The sequence below is a fragment of the Etheostoma spectabile genome, chromosome 15 (assembly GCF_008692095.1).
Source record: "Etheostoma spectabile isolate EspeVRDwgs_2016 chromosome 15, UIUC_Espe_1.0, whole genome shotgun sequence".
In the NCBI taxonomy this organism is placed as follows: domain Eukaryota; kingdom Metazoa; phylum Chordata; class Actinopteri; order Perciformes; family Percidae; genus Etheostoma; species Etheostoma spectabile.
Genome location: NC_045747.1, coordinates 15,484,935 through 15,499,922, shown reverse-complemented (window position 1 = coordinate 15,499,922; position 14,988 = coordinate 15,484,935). Strand labels below are relative to the sequence as shown.

The 14,988-nt window shown below is 39.5% G+C and overlaps 1 long non-coding RNA gene across 1 annotated transcript in view; it reads left to right on the top strand.

Moving 5' to 3' along the window:
* The first annotated feature begins 2,024 nt into the window (after positions 1 to 2,024).
* Positions 2,025 to 14,988, top strand: part of LOC116703405 (uncharacterized) — a 14,888-nt gene continuing 1,924 nt past the window's right edge. Inside the window, exons 1-2 of the long non-coding RNA XR_004335425.1 lie at positions 2,025 to 2,035; positions 3,933 to 3,938. This is a non-coding gene — a long non-coding RNA (uncharacterized LOC116703405). The remainder of the gene's footprint in view (positions 2,036 to 3,932; positions 3,939 to 14,988) is intronic.

Here is a 14,988-nt window from a genome sequence, read left to right as displayed (position 1 = left end):
ACAGAATGTCCAAGTGAAACCAACTGCAGGTGGCAGAATACTGGTTAAGGACAGCCCAGAGTTCACACATAAAAATGTGATAATTTCCACTGCAGGAATGTTGGTCCATTTTCACAACCCATCACTCTGTACAGTGTCCCTGCCAGCTACAGATACAGTATGTGAGGCTCCAAACCATCAGCAAACAAAACAATGTGTGTTGGAGTCTGTGTGGCCTTCACAGAATGAATCAACTACACCGAACATTATACTCCTGAAATATAATACCACAGGTAAATGTTTTTAGCTGCTAATAACAAATTTCGGCTTAAGCTAATGTGGCTCCTGCTCGTGTTTGATTTTCTTTATTCAAGCCCAAGCAGATGGTACTTTGAGCATGCTCCAGATAGACCTTTCCACTAGACTTTAATTGATTCGGTCACAGCAGTCATTTTAAAAAGAACGCTGGGGTAAAAATAATCCGGCTACAATTAGCAACTGAACTTTAATATGGTGTCTAAAGGGTGGTTGGTTGTTTATCACTTAATAGGATATCATTTATTGACAGTACAAGAACTAGAAATACCTTTAAGTCCACAAACATCTTCACTCAAAGACTTAAGACTTGGACTTCTCTGTGCAGCTCTGGCTTCTTTTTTTAGAAGTGCCTCATCATGACTCAGCCTTCAGTCCAGTGATCTGAGACAGAAACCTGTCCACTACTTAGATCAGAGCCACGGGGCTTTTAAACAACACACATGAAACACAGACAGAAAACAGAAAGGGGGTAGTAGTGTGTTGTGATCGGTCCTCTCATTGACACATAACAACACAGCAAGTTTAACACCACTGATAAACTATGTCAGCAACATGTCAGTAAAATGTGTCAGCCTGATTGGGGACACACAGTGTGATGTCAGATACTCTGTAATTATCCTCTCATACCTTGTGGCTTCCTGCCACCAACACCCTCTGTATCGTAGAAAACTAGAGAGGGATCACAAAAGTAATACAGTGCATCATACTTTGTATTGTTCTTTCTACATGTGCACGTTTTTATACCTTTGCCTCCTACCTCTGCGTTCATATCAGCAGCATGTTTGACTCGTGTTTGAGTGCGGGAAACAATATTCTTTGTAAGCACAAAACAGATCCCTGCAGGGAAATTTGCCCACTTCCATGTTCTTATAATAAGTAGCTTTATGTACAAGATATGATAAAATGAAACAGTAGAAAAGGGGCCTGATGGCAATTAGATTTCACTTTAGATGCTTAGATAAGAACATGGATACCATTCACATATTTGTATGGTAAGTGTAAAGTAGGTCGTTCGCTAAGCTTAGCACAAGCGCAAATACAACATGTTGTGGCTGTAGGAGGGTTAGTCTCCACCGGTTTAAACAAGGTATAACATGTTAATAAGTAAGCTTTAGAGACAGTGGTAGGTAGATTTTGTTACCTTTGGTCAGAGTCAGGATAGCTGTTTCCCCATTTCCTGTCTTTGTGCTAACTAACTGGCTCCTGACTGTTGCATTTTATTACCACACAATTGTTGAGAGTGGCATTACTCTTTGCTTGGCAAGAAAGTAAACAAAAACGTAAAACTATTTATGTAACACACATTCTGTTTGATTCATGAGGCACGTAATGAGACATGTTTGCATATTAATTAGAAGGAAACTACTTTTAAAACCATGCTGCAGGAAAAACAAGGTTTAAAGACAACGATGCCAAGATCCACTATGACGTTCATGGTGTATTGTCTCTGTGCTGGATGAAAACACAAACTCCTGGAGGACAAAACACTTCCTGATTAAATCCTCATGCTACCTAAAGCAAAACAAGTAAAGGCAGAAAGGGTGAGAGTGAATTCCGAGTCTTTATCGAGCCATTTTCATTCCTGTTAGTTCCAGCTTAACAAAAAGAAAATCCTGTATGAATCCTGTATCCTGTATTTCGTGTATGAAGGGAAAAGAAAGTAAAAAAAAACTTGAAAGCATGATGATGGGGTTCAACCTTGCTCAGCCCAGGAATGTAGTCTTTTGATTATTGTGGTGTTTTACACAGACAAGAAAACATTTGCTGTCTGACAGACAGACAGATAGCTCTCCAGATAACTCACTTTCTGAACGACACACAGCCGACTACCAGCTGGGACCCAAGCCCAAACTCACTCCCATGCACACACACCTGTTCTGATACCCCTGGAAGAATAGGCGTTTATACTGTGTGCCTTAAAAGGCAAACATTGCTTTTAATTTCACAAAGCAGTGCGAAGAAAGAGGATTTTCCTGTTTTCTCTTTCCCAAAAACTGAATGTTCTCCTCATAAGAATGGAAACAGCAACCAAAGTGATGTGGCAAACAATTGTGGTAAACATGTGATTGAGCGCTGTTGTAGCTTGTAATGCCCTGTATGAGGATATGATGTTAACCTGATCCACACACACCTCTTAAAATGTGCTTTCATACATTTTCAAAAAGCTGATCATGAATATGTGGCAACAAAATAAGTGGTGGCTTGGTTCTCATCTCATTCTTTTGGTTTGCTGTATATGCTGTGTGTGTATATATATATATATGGGTTGCTTTATATTTATCTGTGATGTCTCTTAATTGTCTTGTGGGTTAGGAGATTTGTGCTGGTGGACTTTGCCACTACTTTAGAGATACAAACATACAGATTAATTAGCCTTATTGTCTAGAAACTGACAGGGGCCCCCACGTTTGTAGAACTTGCACTTAATGTTCAGTGTATAAACTGTAGTTTCTATCCTGTTACCCATTTAGCTGAATGACTCCTGTCTCTGTGTTTGATGGTGGAGGTGGGCCACCTTGCCTGAAACAAAAACCACCTGCTCAAAGGCTTAAAAAAAACAAAACACTTGATGCATCACGATCTAGGAACCAATTTTCTAGGGTACACCTTAATTTTTTTTTTTATTAATTTTTAATCTGTTTATTGATCCCCAATGGGGACATTACAATTCACACTCTGTGTCCACAAAGTCTTAGTTATCACACACAGTCCTGAACTACACACACACACACTAAGGGAGAGATGTCAGAGTGAGTGGGCTGCCAGCCGAACGGGGGGGGGGGTACAGTGCCTTGCTCAAGAAGTGAAGTGGCATCTCTCCAGCCACCAATCCACACTCCATACTTTTTGGTCCATACGGGGATTTGAACCACTGATCCTCCAGTTCCCAAACCCAACTCCCTACGGACTGAGCTACTGCCACCCCGTTGAATTAATTAATGTAATATCTCAAATATATATTTAATAAAACACAAGATATCATTAGTCTATTCCACATATATTTCAGTTTCTAATTATTTGTACAATTATTATAATGAAATGAAATGTGCAAAAAGTGGCCAAAAGGATAGGCTGGCCACTCTGTTGTGGTATATACAGTATGTGTCTTAGTTAGCTGTTGCCTGTTTATATATCAAGCAGACAACAGGCAACATTATTATCCCGCTACAGTAATGTTTATGATACAAGACAAACTTCAAATATTCACTCCCCACTCTGTTTTGGTCTCCATCAACTCCTGAGGGAAATACCTGGATCTTTGTGATTGTTATCTGAAAGTGACATATTTGTTTTAGTGGTGTGCTGCACATTGCTTTACTTCACCTCTATACATCTGGCAGTTTGAACAGAACAAATTCACAAGCTTTAGAGCAACTTTCCCAAAGTATCCAAATTTTAATAATGTTTTCAACTACTAGCAGGTGTGTTCCCAGCACACTTCTTCTGAGTTCGGTAAGTGCACACTGGAGGATACTCTTGGCTGATTAGAGAGCATGTTTCCAAAATGTCTGAGGGTCTTCACATTAGGTATAAAAACTATGCATTTTCAATTCTGTCTCAGGAGGGCACCACTGTGAATATCTCGGAGCCATTAGTGAATAAAGTGCCTCTTTCCATTTCTTCTACACTGATAGATGCAAGTCTAAAGGGAGCAAAATATGCACCGGTCCAATTTGTATCTATCAGGTAGATCTGTCACATCAGAAAAAGGGCAGCTTTAATTAGATCTGTTTAACAAAGTGAGTCGCAGACACCGTTTGTGCTTTACTATTCACTGTACAACCCAGAGTGTGATTAAAGTAAACAAACTATTCATTTAATGGGCATTTTCGAGGAATGTAATTTGGCAGAATACTTCCTTTGGGAGCAGAAGCCAAATGCAGCGTTGGAGTCGCTGACAAGGCGCCTCGCTGCAAACCAGACGAAGCTTCCAAATGATGCTGACAGGTCAGTGTGGAATGAGGCAAAACCACAAGTCTCCTGCATTTAGCCCTGTCAAACATAGTTAATACTCCGTGTGGAGACAACAACCCCTGGTATTAACGGTGTCAGCCATCAGTGGAAACTGCTTGTAAAAAAACTGTGTAAAAAAACAACGAAGTTGATATTCTACCAACTTACGATATACTATATAATCAACTAATTATTCTTTATCAAAACTCATACCAGAGTGTATTCTAATGTACTGTATGCAGTTCAAAGTGTTTGAGTTGCCATGAAAAATAATATTAAAGTTAATCATGCAACATTCATAGTCAAAGCATTTAATAAAATTAGATAAATACAAATGAGGCATTGAGGCACCTCCCACAATTCGCAACATATTAAGAGACAGCGATTAGGAGGAAGAAACTCAAAGTATAGGCACGAATTTGTGGGAGTGGGGGGCGGTGCAGGGGGGAGATATAAAAGCTTCTTTTTACTAAACTTAATACCACACATCTTATTAACTCTAGCCTACCTCACATATGTGTACAGTGTACAGTATTTGTCACTAGCTTTCTTTAATTTCTTTAATAATAATAATTGGCTTATTTGGCTTCAAGAACAATTAATGTCCCGTTTTCTTTTAAAGCAATGGTCTTTTTTTACAGTTCAAAGGGAATTGAGACTGCAAAATGGACACTCATTTATGAAAGCCATTTACAACATAAATTTCATGCGCTGGACTCCATAGTGCTGCATTTACACAAAAACACATACAATACTGTTTCAGACATGACCAACGTTCTACCAGACACAGCAACCAGAAAACAATAGGACTGAACCTCTCTTACCTCCTATCAGCCCAGAGAAGGGACATGTTTCTATTTTAGAATTCAGGCAATATGTACCTTTAGTAGTGTAGAAAGCTATCAATGATGCTGGAGATGTTGTACACAAACCAAAGTGCACACCTCTAAGCCACAGTAGACCTGCAGCTTTTTTGATTAAGATCAAAGGGGTTGGCCACAAATACTGTGATCCAACAGTATTACATGTTATTTTGCGCACACACCAAAGTGCATGATAATCAGTGCTGCACTTTTGGATAGAGTAAGAAAACCACTGCACAATATCAAGCTAGAGAAGAGCAGGACGCACCAACCAGAACTCATACCATTTTCTATGAATAACATTATGTGACAATAACACAAACTATTTCTTTTAAATGGTAAACCAAACCTTGAAAATGGCTTTAGTTTCAATTTAAGCCTATTAGACATGTCAAATCCAATGATCTAAGAAAGACAAACTAGGATCTGCAGATATTTCAGCCCTGTTCTACAAATGTGGCTTAACTAAATCAAGCTAAAATAATCCAATATTAGTAGTATAGTATAAGTATATCAACACTGTTATTATAAATCTAAAAACCCATTTGTATCCGAAAATTAGTTCATGTATGGAGTGTACCCGCTATCTGTCAATGAGCCTGCACTTTTGCAGGTTTCGGTTAACATATATTCATAGATACAGAGACTTGAGTTTGCTATCTAAGATCAAGAATGCAGAAAGAGAGAGGGTAGATGTTATCTTTTCAAACATACATCTCTGGTAATTAATTCCAAGCATGAGCACAAAACTTAAAAATAAGCTGTCAGAATATTGCAGCTTGGTCGTGGATATAGGCTTCTGAGAGAGACTAAAGAAAGGACAGGTAGTACCTCAGACGTAAAGGAAGAGAAATAGCTGAACATTAACAAAAGCTTGTCATACTTGCACAGCTTCTTTCATTTGATGTGAAATGTTCGAGTGTCATTCTGGCTGTCTATACAGAGAGAACAAGACAAAAGAAGAAACAGATCCAGAGTGTGAAATTGTTTTATATCAAACAGCTTACCACCTGTGATTGTAGCATTGTTTGCAACGACCCCGCTGGAAAACATGCTTGTCCACAGGATGATATTGACTGACGCAGGGCCGGCTCCAGCCCATTGGCTGCCCTAGGCGATACTGAGATTCTAATGTCTGAGATGAAAATACAGTATGAACCTCTACACTGGGCTTTGTTCTCTTCCTCCTCTTTTCTCCGTTTTCGTCCCTGTGCACCAGTTTGGACCTTTCATTTTGAGAATTGATATTCTAACTAACTTGATCGAGTGAGCCCATTGCCTTAAAAACTGAGTTAGAAATAATCACAAAAATCACAAGATTTGAAGGCATAAACTCACATCCATCGACCTCCCTACACACAATGCTTTGTCTTTGTCCAACTACATCCTCCATCCAGCCATCCATCCATCCAGCCATCCATCCAGCCATCCATCCAGCCAGCCATCCATCCAGCCAGCCATCCATCCAGCCAGCCAGCCAGCCAGCCAGCCAGCCAGCCAGCCAGCTAGCCAGCCAGCGTTTTTTTGGCCACCTATTACTCAGAGAAACTCCAGGGCTCTGTCCCAAATACTAAAAAGAAAATTTCACCCTGAAACTTACAGTAGCAATCAGGTGAAAATTGGCATCCATTTCTTGATGCATAATATGTACTTATCTACTATATTTCTAATTGGTTTCGTTGATTAATGCCCGTGTTTCTTGTTTCCTTCGGTTTCTAATCATAGTTTAGTCCAAGGTCAATTTTCTTGCATGACAACCAAATGAATCTGCCAGCTCATGTTTAATTTGCTCTGGCCCCCTTCCCAAATCATACAGATTTTGAGCCAATCACAACGATGTATTTAATGTGGGAAGGTTTTAAGACAATGTCACGTTTGAACGTAGTCACTGGACCAGCTTCTCCACCACCAGCGCAACGCAGCAGGCACACGAAACAAAAGATTATGTTACTGTATGCCTATTTCTCGTCTTAAATGTTTTCAGAAATACATCGTAATGTACTGTTTAGCTGTAATTTGAGAAGGTTTGTGACCTGGCCGCCATTTGGTTTTCACTTGTAGATAGGTTATGCTGGTAAACCGTAAAAACAGAGGTCTGAACCGATGAGTGTCTGGGCTGTTGTTTTTATTTGGTGCTCGAAACATCCTCGGCTCACTTACAATCTAACATAAAAGGCTTGTAAACACATTAACATGTTCATCACATACATGCAATGCACATACTTATGCCCTGCCAAGCCCTGTCATAGATCCCCTGCACATTATTTTAAATGATTCCTGACAAGCAACCAGCAAGCAAAGAGGCTAAATAAGCTTGGTTATAAATAAATCCCACACATCTGCCTCAATCAGCCACTTCCTGTCTGCGAGAGACAAGCACTAATGGACAGAGTTAATGTAGCCAGTTATCCTTGATGAGTCTGTGTAGGAGTCAGTAATGCCCCGTCCTCTGCTCACTGTCTGCTTGGCTCTTCCTGTCAGACTCTTGAGCCTCCAGACAACCTGGAACACACTGTCCTGGCCTGCCATTGGCTGCCATGAACCGACAGTCTAACATTACAGCTAATAATAACAGAAAGGCCATCACCCTTCTAAACTCTGCTGACTGTTGTTGAAGGAGAGGTGTTGATCGATATGGTGATGAGACAAAAGCAGACATGGAAAAATAATAGCGGCAACTGACATTTTCAAGTCGACTGACCTAATAATTGCATGTGTCTGTCTGTGAGTGTTTCTGTGTACGGGTGATTTTAAACCCGAGGTTATAGTTGTGACTTTGATGTGCTCCATTTCCATCCTATTATCTGCAAGAATGGCAAAAGATGTAACAATCCAACATAAAGAGAAGTGTCATGCTAGACTGAGTAAGCCCCACCCACTCTGACGGCGATTTGATTTTGCCCTGCAGCTCGGTCTGGAAACCGGCACGTTTAATTCTCCTGCTTCAGTTCACAATTTGGCGGGAACGAATCACAAACTGGCTTATCTACCTGGCGCGCTATTGGTGGCTTTAACACGATGACGATAGAGAAGCGACCAAGCAGCTTCTTGTACACAGTCAATTTAACGGCCACCGAACACCACGGAAGCACAACAAACTCGTTGATGCCGCTGTCGCTGCTACGTCACCCGGATCATTGGTCTGATGATTGGTTGAAGGATTATCCAATTGCGTACAGAGTCATTTGAACTATGCCCGTTGGTCACGCCTCTTGTGCAGAGACAATACAGAGCAGACTCCCCAGACCAATGCTCAATCTCCAATCTTATTGAGCTTGTCTTGGTCTGGTATTAGCCAGATTATTGTCATGCACTGAATATGGGTGAATTTATTGATTAAATTCAGAAATCACCAAAGTGACCAAATGAAGTGCATCAAAAAGATAAATGCATTCAAGCGTTGAAATTCTTCCTAAGTAATAACAACCTTTTCCCAATTTTAATCAAACGCGTATAGTGTAAGAAGGCTATTCAAGTGGAAAATTCACTTTCATTCGGAATGTCGTCTCTTTGGAATAAGGGCAAAAACTGATTTATTATGTGCATTCAAATGTAGTCATTGTCACTTATTTCTGAGTCATGATGCTGTTCGCACAGTTGTTATCCAAAACCTGATAGAGGTAACTGATTGGTTGTATTTCTGCACTTTAATAAGCGATCATTTTTAAGACCTTCATAATTCTAATAAGATACATTTTTGCAACAGAAAGTCTACATACATATACCCATCATAAATCTTGATTGCAATTATTAACATCAAATGTTTCAACATTTTCAAAAAGCCCTGGTCATCCTAAAAAAAAAAATGGTACTGTACAATGTACTATTTATTTTATTTTTTTAGAGATTATTTTTTGGGCTTTTCAACCTTTAATTTTTGACAGAACAGCTAAGTGAGAAAAGGGAAGACTATTAAGCAGGAAATAGTCACAGGTCAGACTCAAACCCTGCACCACTGCGTCTATACATAATACATATACATACATCTATACATACATAAACCACTCAGTAAACGTGCGCCCACTCTAACCCAGCACAATAAATCCATATTTTAAGCCAATACAAGACTTTGTAGTCTAAGTTAGAATAAAATATTTCCAAAAACCCACACTTTTGTGAACATATACACATGATTGTGATTGTAATGATAGACCCGTGTGTTTGTAGAAAAACATCTTGTTTAGAGACAAAATTGCATTGCCGTTTGTTAAATTAGCCAGATGTATCGCTGACATCCCCTGGACACAATGAATAAGCACATTATCAGTGGTGGTTTTATGCCTGACCTCAAAATGGGAATTGTGCGATTATAATCTAATCATTCAGGATGGATATTAACACCAGGTGAAGTCACGGCACATAGTCCGTCTCAGAGGCTGCTGGACAAGGAAGCCTAAGCCGGAAGAATCAGTATAATCAAATGGTGGGAAAGTCTGTCAACCCTTAACCTCCCTGTCAACTGCTGCTATCTTAGCACCCTCTGCTTCTCTGAGCATCACACTCCCACAGTGCGATCCGCTGTCAACAGTCCCGCCAGTAACAACTTTGAAATATGTAGAATGACTCTCAATAGTAATCTCTCTCCCCTGACGCCTTCAAGAGCCAACAAATATCACCACCACCACCAGGAGCATGAGATAGTTTCCCTATAAGACAGCACTGACCAGAGCCCCTCTGCTCTGTCCTGCAACCATGGCGATTAGGCTGTTTTACTACTCGCCTGCACACACTAAACACACAACATTAAACACTGTGTTTGCAAACTACAGAGGCTTGGATTGCAATTTTAATAAAAAATAAGGCTCCATGAAAAATGCATTTTTAAATTAAAACACTCATCATTTTTGACAAGTCATGTTAAATAACTAGTGGTTTGCTTATTTTTCTGCTATTTTAATCTTCACAGCAACAAAGTAGTAATGGATTTGCCAATATAGAAACAAGACTAACCACACAGCTAAAAACACAGCTTGTTGTCAAAAGATGAAACACGAGAGACAATCATTTCTCTTCAAATAGACAAGTTACTGTTACTTTGCAAATGGCTTCAATAGGAAAAGAAATGAGTGCTGTCAGTAAATTATAGCCACCACAAGCATTGTTATTCCCCACATTAACAAATGCTGACTTAATCATGAGATGCTTTAACTTTGACAGTAATAAAAAAAGCCAATTCACATCAGCTTGCGGGTGTTTCTTCATTATTTCCTTATAATGAAGAGGACAATTGATTCCATTGCAGCAAAAAGACCTGCTGCAGTTTGGCTTATTCGACATGTGTTTTATATTGCTTTACTGGTTTCTTTGCTTTGTTTCGGGGGTTATTCTCTTCCTTTCTTTGTTCTGTCTTTCTTTCTTTCTTTCTTTCTTTCTTTCTTGGTGAGGACATCCAAATGGACTGGAAAGTGCCATCACTGAGTGCAGCTTTTCCCCAAACTGACAGACCATTCCCGAAGAAAAACTATTTTAAAGGTTGTCGGAGCCTCTAGTGAGAAAATGTCCAATTCACAGCTCCCACTGTAGTGAAGAAAAGTAAATGAAAATACAAGCAGAGCATCTTCTCAGTGACCCTAATGTGTGTGTGTGTGTGTGTGTGTGTGTGTGTGTGTGTGTGTGTGTGTGTGCGTGTGCGTGTGTGTGTGCGTCTGCGTGTGTGCATGTGTGCGTGTGTATGTGTGTGTGTGTGTGTGTTTCCACTCATCTCCTGGTGTCCAAGGACATTTTGGATCGGTGTTGTTGGTGCACTTAATGTTCTCCCAGACAGTGGCCCATGCAGCACTCAGCGGGGTGTCAGTACTTCACACATTTGTAAAGCAGCAAACTTGGTGTAAGGGTGGTGACAGTGAGGCAGATAGATGAGCTAATGCAATGTGCTCCTGCTACAGGAACAAGAGCTTTATCAGCCCCTCTCCACAGACACAATAAAGGCTGGTTTGCCACATCTGGTCACACGAAACACACTTTAATTAGAAGCAAAAGGTCAGCTTAGCACATTTTGGCCCGTCAGCAACGCCAAAGGTGACTGCTCGCCATGATATTACAAGCATGCCAAGTTGCCCCGAGGTGTCCACTCAGGCCAGTGATCCCTAAGGCTCAGTGGCTCTGAAAGGGTTTCCTCAGAGGTATGGTATAATTGAAATTCAACATGGATAAACTTGCAGAGCAATTGAACGGAATGGAAATGTGTGAACTATTTATAACACCTTCAGTTATTATGAGATTTAGATTAATAACACAAAACCTCATCAACAAATAAATTAGGATGTACAGTACTACATTACCAGTTGCAACATTTAAGACATTTTCCCTTTACTGCATCAATAATTATAATCTAATAATATAATATAGCCATTACTCTAAAATTATCATGAGTACTTTTAGTTTTGGTACTGTAAATATATTTTGATGCCAATACCTTTGTATATTTTTTGAATGCAGGACCTTTACTTGTAACAGAGACTTTTTAGACTGTGGTTTTGCTACTTTTACTTAAGTAAAATATCTTGTGATGTGTTGGCATGATTTTATGGCACCACCTTTTTTTTAAAACATTGTATTTGAACCCTACCTCCAAATTGGTCCGGGTGTAGTGTACATCAATTACAACGTTTTAACCATAGACTTTATATAAAGACGGACAGCTTGACAGCTCCCAAAAAGTGAAGCCAAAACTGCACTATATGTTCCATGTTAGAGGATAGGACATTGGCCCAAACTAAAATATCAAATTTCAGGTCAAATACATTTTCCACCAAAAATGCTTTCTAGGGCTGTACTTGACTCAGAAAGTTGTCCTTTGAGTCAGATTTGACTATGTATTACGAATATTTAACTATTTGTTCACTTTTTCCCCACATAGAGGATCAAGCAACGCTTTGTTGAAATGCCAGATTTTTGAGCGAGTTTTGGTGGGACGATCAAGGTGACAAAGATCTTCATGTAATATAGTAAACAGGTCAAGTTATCCCTCCAAACTAATGCATGCTAACATTAATAGCCGAATAAAAACCACCATAGTCAAGCCTTAATTAATAGAGCAAACAACTATGTTGTGTTAAGTTACTGTGAGCTGTAAATTCACCACTTCTATGCAGAAGGCAGAAGATAACATCATCTCAGAGCCTGATTGGGCAAGGACTCTCTATAAGTACTAGTCCACACAAGACCTTCTTCCTGTATATAGAGTAACATCACATCCAGCACATGGACTATTAGCATTGGCGCCCCCCAGGGGTGTGTGCTCTCCCCACTGCTCTTCTCCCTCTACACCAATGACTCAGGAGACTGAAGTCCGCTGACGACACAACGGTCATCTGCCTCATCCGGTAGGCGCTACAGAGCACTGCACCCCAAAACCAACAGACTCAGGAACAGCTGACTTCTGACTCACAGTGCCAGGTTCAATTCCTGTGCAATAACCCAGCAACACTGTCTCTAATCAGTTTGTTTACTGGTTCCACTTATTTATCCATCATTCTCATTCTCTATTTCAGAGCTGTTCATACTGTTCATATTGTTAATTATACTTATATAATAACATATTACTATTTATTCCAGCACCCTTTGCATTATGCTCCATAATTAAATAATAATAACTATCATAAATATGATTTACTCCTGCATACTTTGCACTATATTGTTTCTGTTTATAGTGTGTATATATTGTTTGTTTTTTGTTTGTTTTGTATGGGTAAACACATGGGTAAAATTTCTCGTAGGTGTCCTCATACCTGGCAAATAAAGCCAATTCTGACATGCTTTCTTGCTCCCACCCTAGACACATACGACCAATAAGAGGAGTGGAGATTCTTGCGTGATTTGTAATGACGCATTTTGGTAAAATTTTTCTAGGTGTAAAAACAAAACCAAGAGGAAATCACTTCTAGTTTTCAAAATCTGTGAACTGAATCAACTGATTCAGACCAAAGCAAACAAATTATGGGTGTGAAAAGGCCCTATTTATTAAACTTTTAGGGCAGTACCTAACTTCTGTTTGTAAATGTTCCGAGCACTTTATCTGTTCATATCCTCACAATGCATTTGTATTTGTTTCCCTAGTGTGTATTGACCTCTGGCAGACACTAGATTAGCCTACCCACACTCAAGAAATCCGTTAAAACTGATCTACCTTTTTCTCCCCACTATTCTGACAGTAAGACAATCAAGCCACCTCCCACACTCAGAGATAAAGAAATGCATGAAACTATACTGCATCCCAACCGACCCTGCCATGGCACTGTGCCATGCCATCCAATCGCAAGCCAGGAGCTGCAGGAAAGGATGTAGGGCACAAAATCAATTTCCTTTGTCGCCTCACCAGCACCGGCTGCTCCCCTTGACCAAATAAATGTAATCCTGCCATGACTCCTCAATTAAAATGAACTCTAAAAAAAAGCATTTTACTCTCTGTGACTTCTCTCTATCCTTTTCAAAAGGAGATTAGGCAGGGAAGTGACTTCTTGACAATAATAGAATTGTTATAAAAGAGAGAAGAGAAATGATTCAGGACATTTTGGTCTTCCTTCTGCTGCCAGTGGGGAGATTGTTGTCAGTGAAAGGCAGACTGTGAAAGTTGAAAAGATGTTTCAAATGAATTGTGTGAGGTTACAGAGTTAATCTCATTAAGCAATAACAGAAGGTTGTCAAATACATTTTTGTGAATTTTTTTGAATTCTTGTCTATTGACAGCCAGGTGGATTTAAAAAAAAAAAGTGGCTTTAGCAAAACAGCCACTGAAACCTGCATAAATATATTATATAGTACAATCAAATATAAAAATGTATATACTTATATGTCTATACGTATATACTTATGTGTATACAGTACTTATATACAGTATATTTACATACATACAAACATATACAGTATATACATACATACATACATACTGTACATATACATGTATACTGTACATTTACAGATATACTGTACATATATACACACACACACACATATATATATATATATATATATATATATATATATATATATATATATATATATATATATATGGATGGTTAGTTCATTAACACTAGCTCAGTTGGACTGTTGTGTAAAGTGTTGAGATCCTTAAAAGGTATTTACAGTATTTGGAAGCGGGCTGGCTGCTAGTTAGCTAACGCTAGCTTCCATGCTACATAAATAAGCCGGACAGAGTTTTCCCTCATCAGGCGATAGAAACCCTGCTGTTCCCGGCCGTCCTGTTTGCTCAGAGCTCCACAGACTAAGTCCACAGGTACAAATTAGTTTTGCACCAAATGTATCGCAAGAAGTGTTGCAAAAGTCGAGGGCGCAGACTCGCTGCTGTGTGATGCGAGACATTGCAGCGACAGATTCGAGAGGTTGTAATCATTGAGTTGTGGTTGTACTGGAAAAGCGACTGCAGATTTTTTTCTACAAGCTCTCAAATAATATTCTACAAATGCTCATATCACATCTACGAGTACAGATCTACGCTCTCACATTTTGCACTATATTTACCTTCATATCAATTGGCAAATGGCTTGAGCCAGCGGCTCTAGAGAAATGACAAATAATGCAGGACTTAGGGGAGGATCTAGAAACTGGAAATAAAGATGAGGAGGTGTGTCCGGTTAAGACTTGGGCATTGGGCTCGTACTGTCCTCCACCAACCATGTGGAGAAGGCAGATTATCTGCTGCTAGTCTCGTTTTTATGAATCCTGTTTGGTCGGAGTTCACTAATTTTGACATATGGGACTCCAAACGACGGGCTAGGAGCTTGGCAAATATTTTTATATTAGCATAAAGCAGGCTCTGTGGCCAATAGCTAGAACACTGTAGGATCCTTATTCTTTTTCAGGAGTAAGGAAAATAAAGCTGTTTTAACATCCCTTGAGAATTCACCCTTTTCAA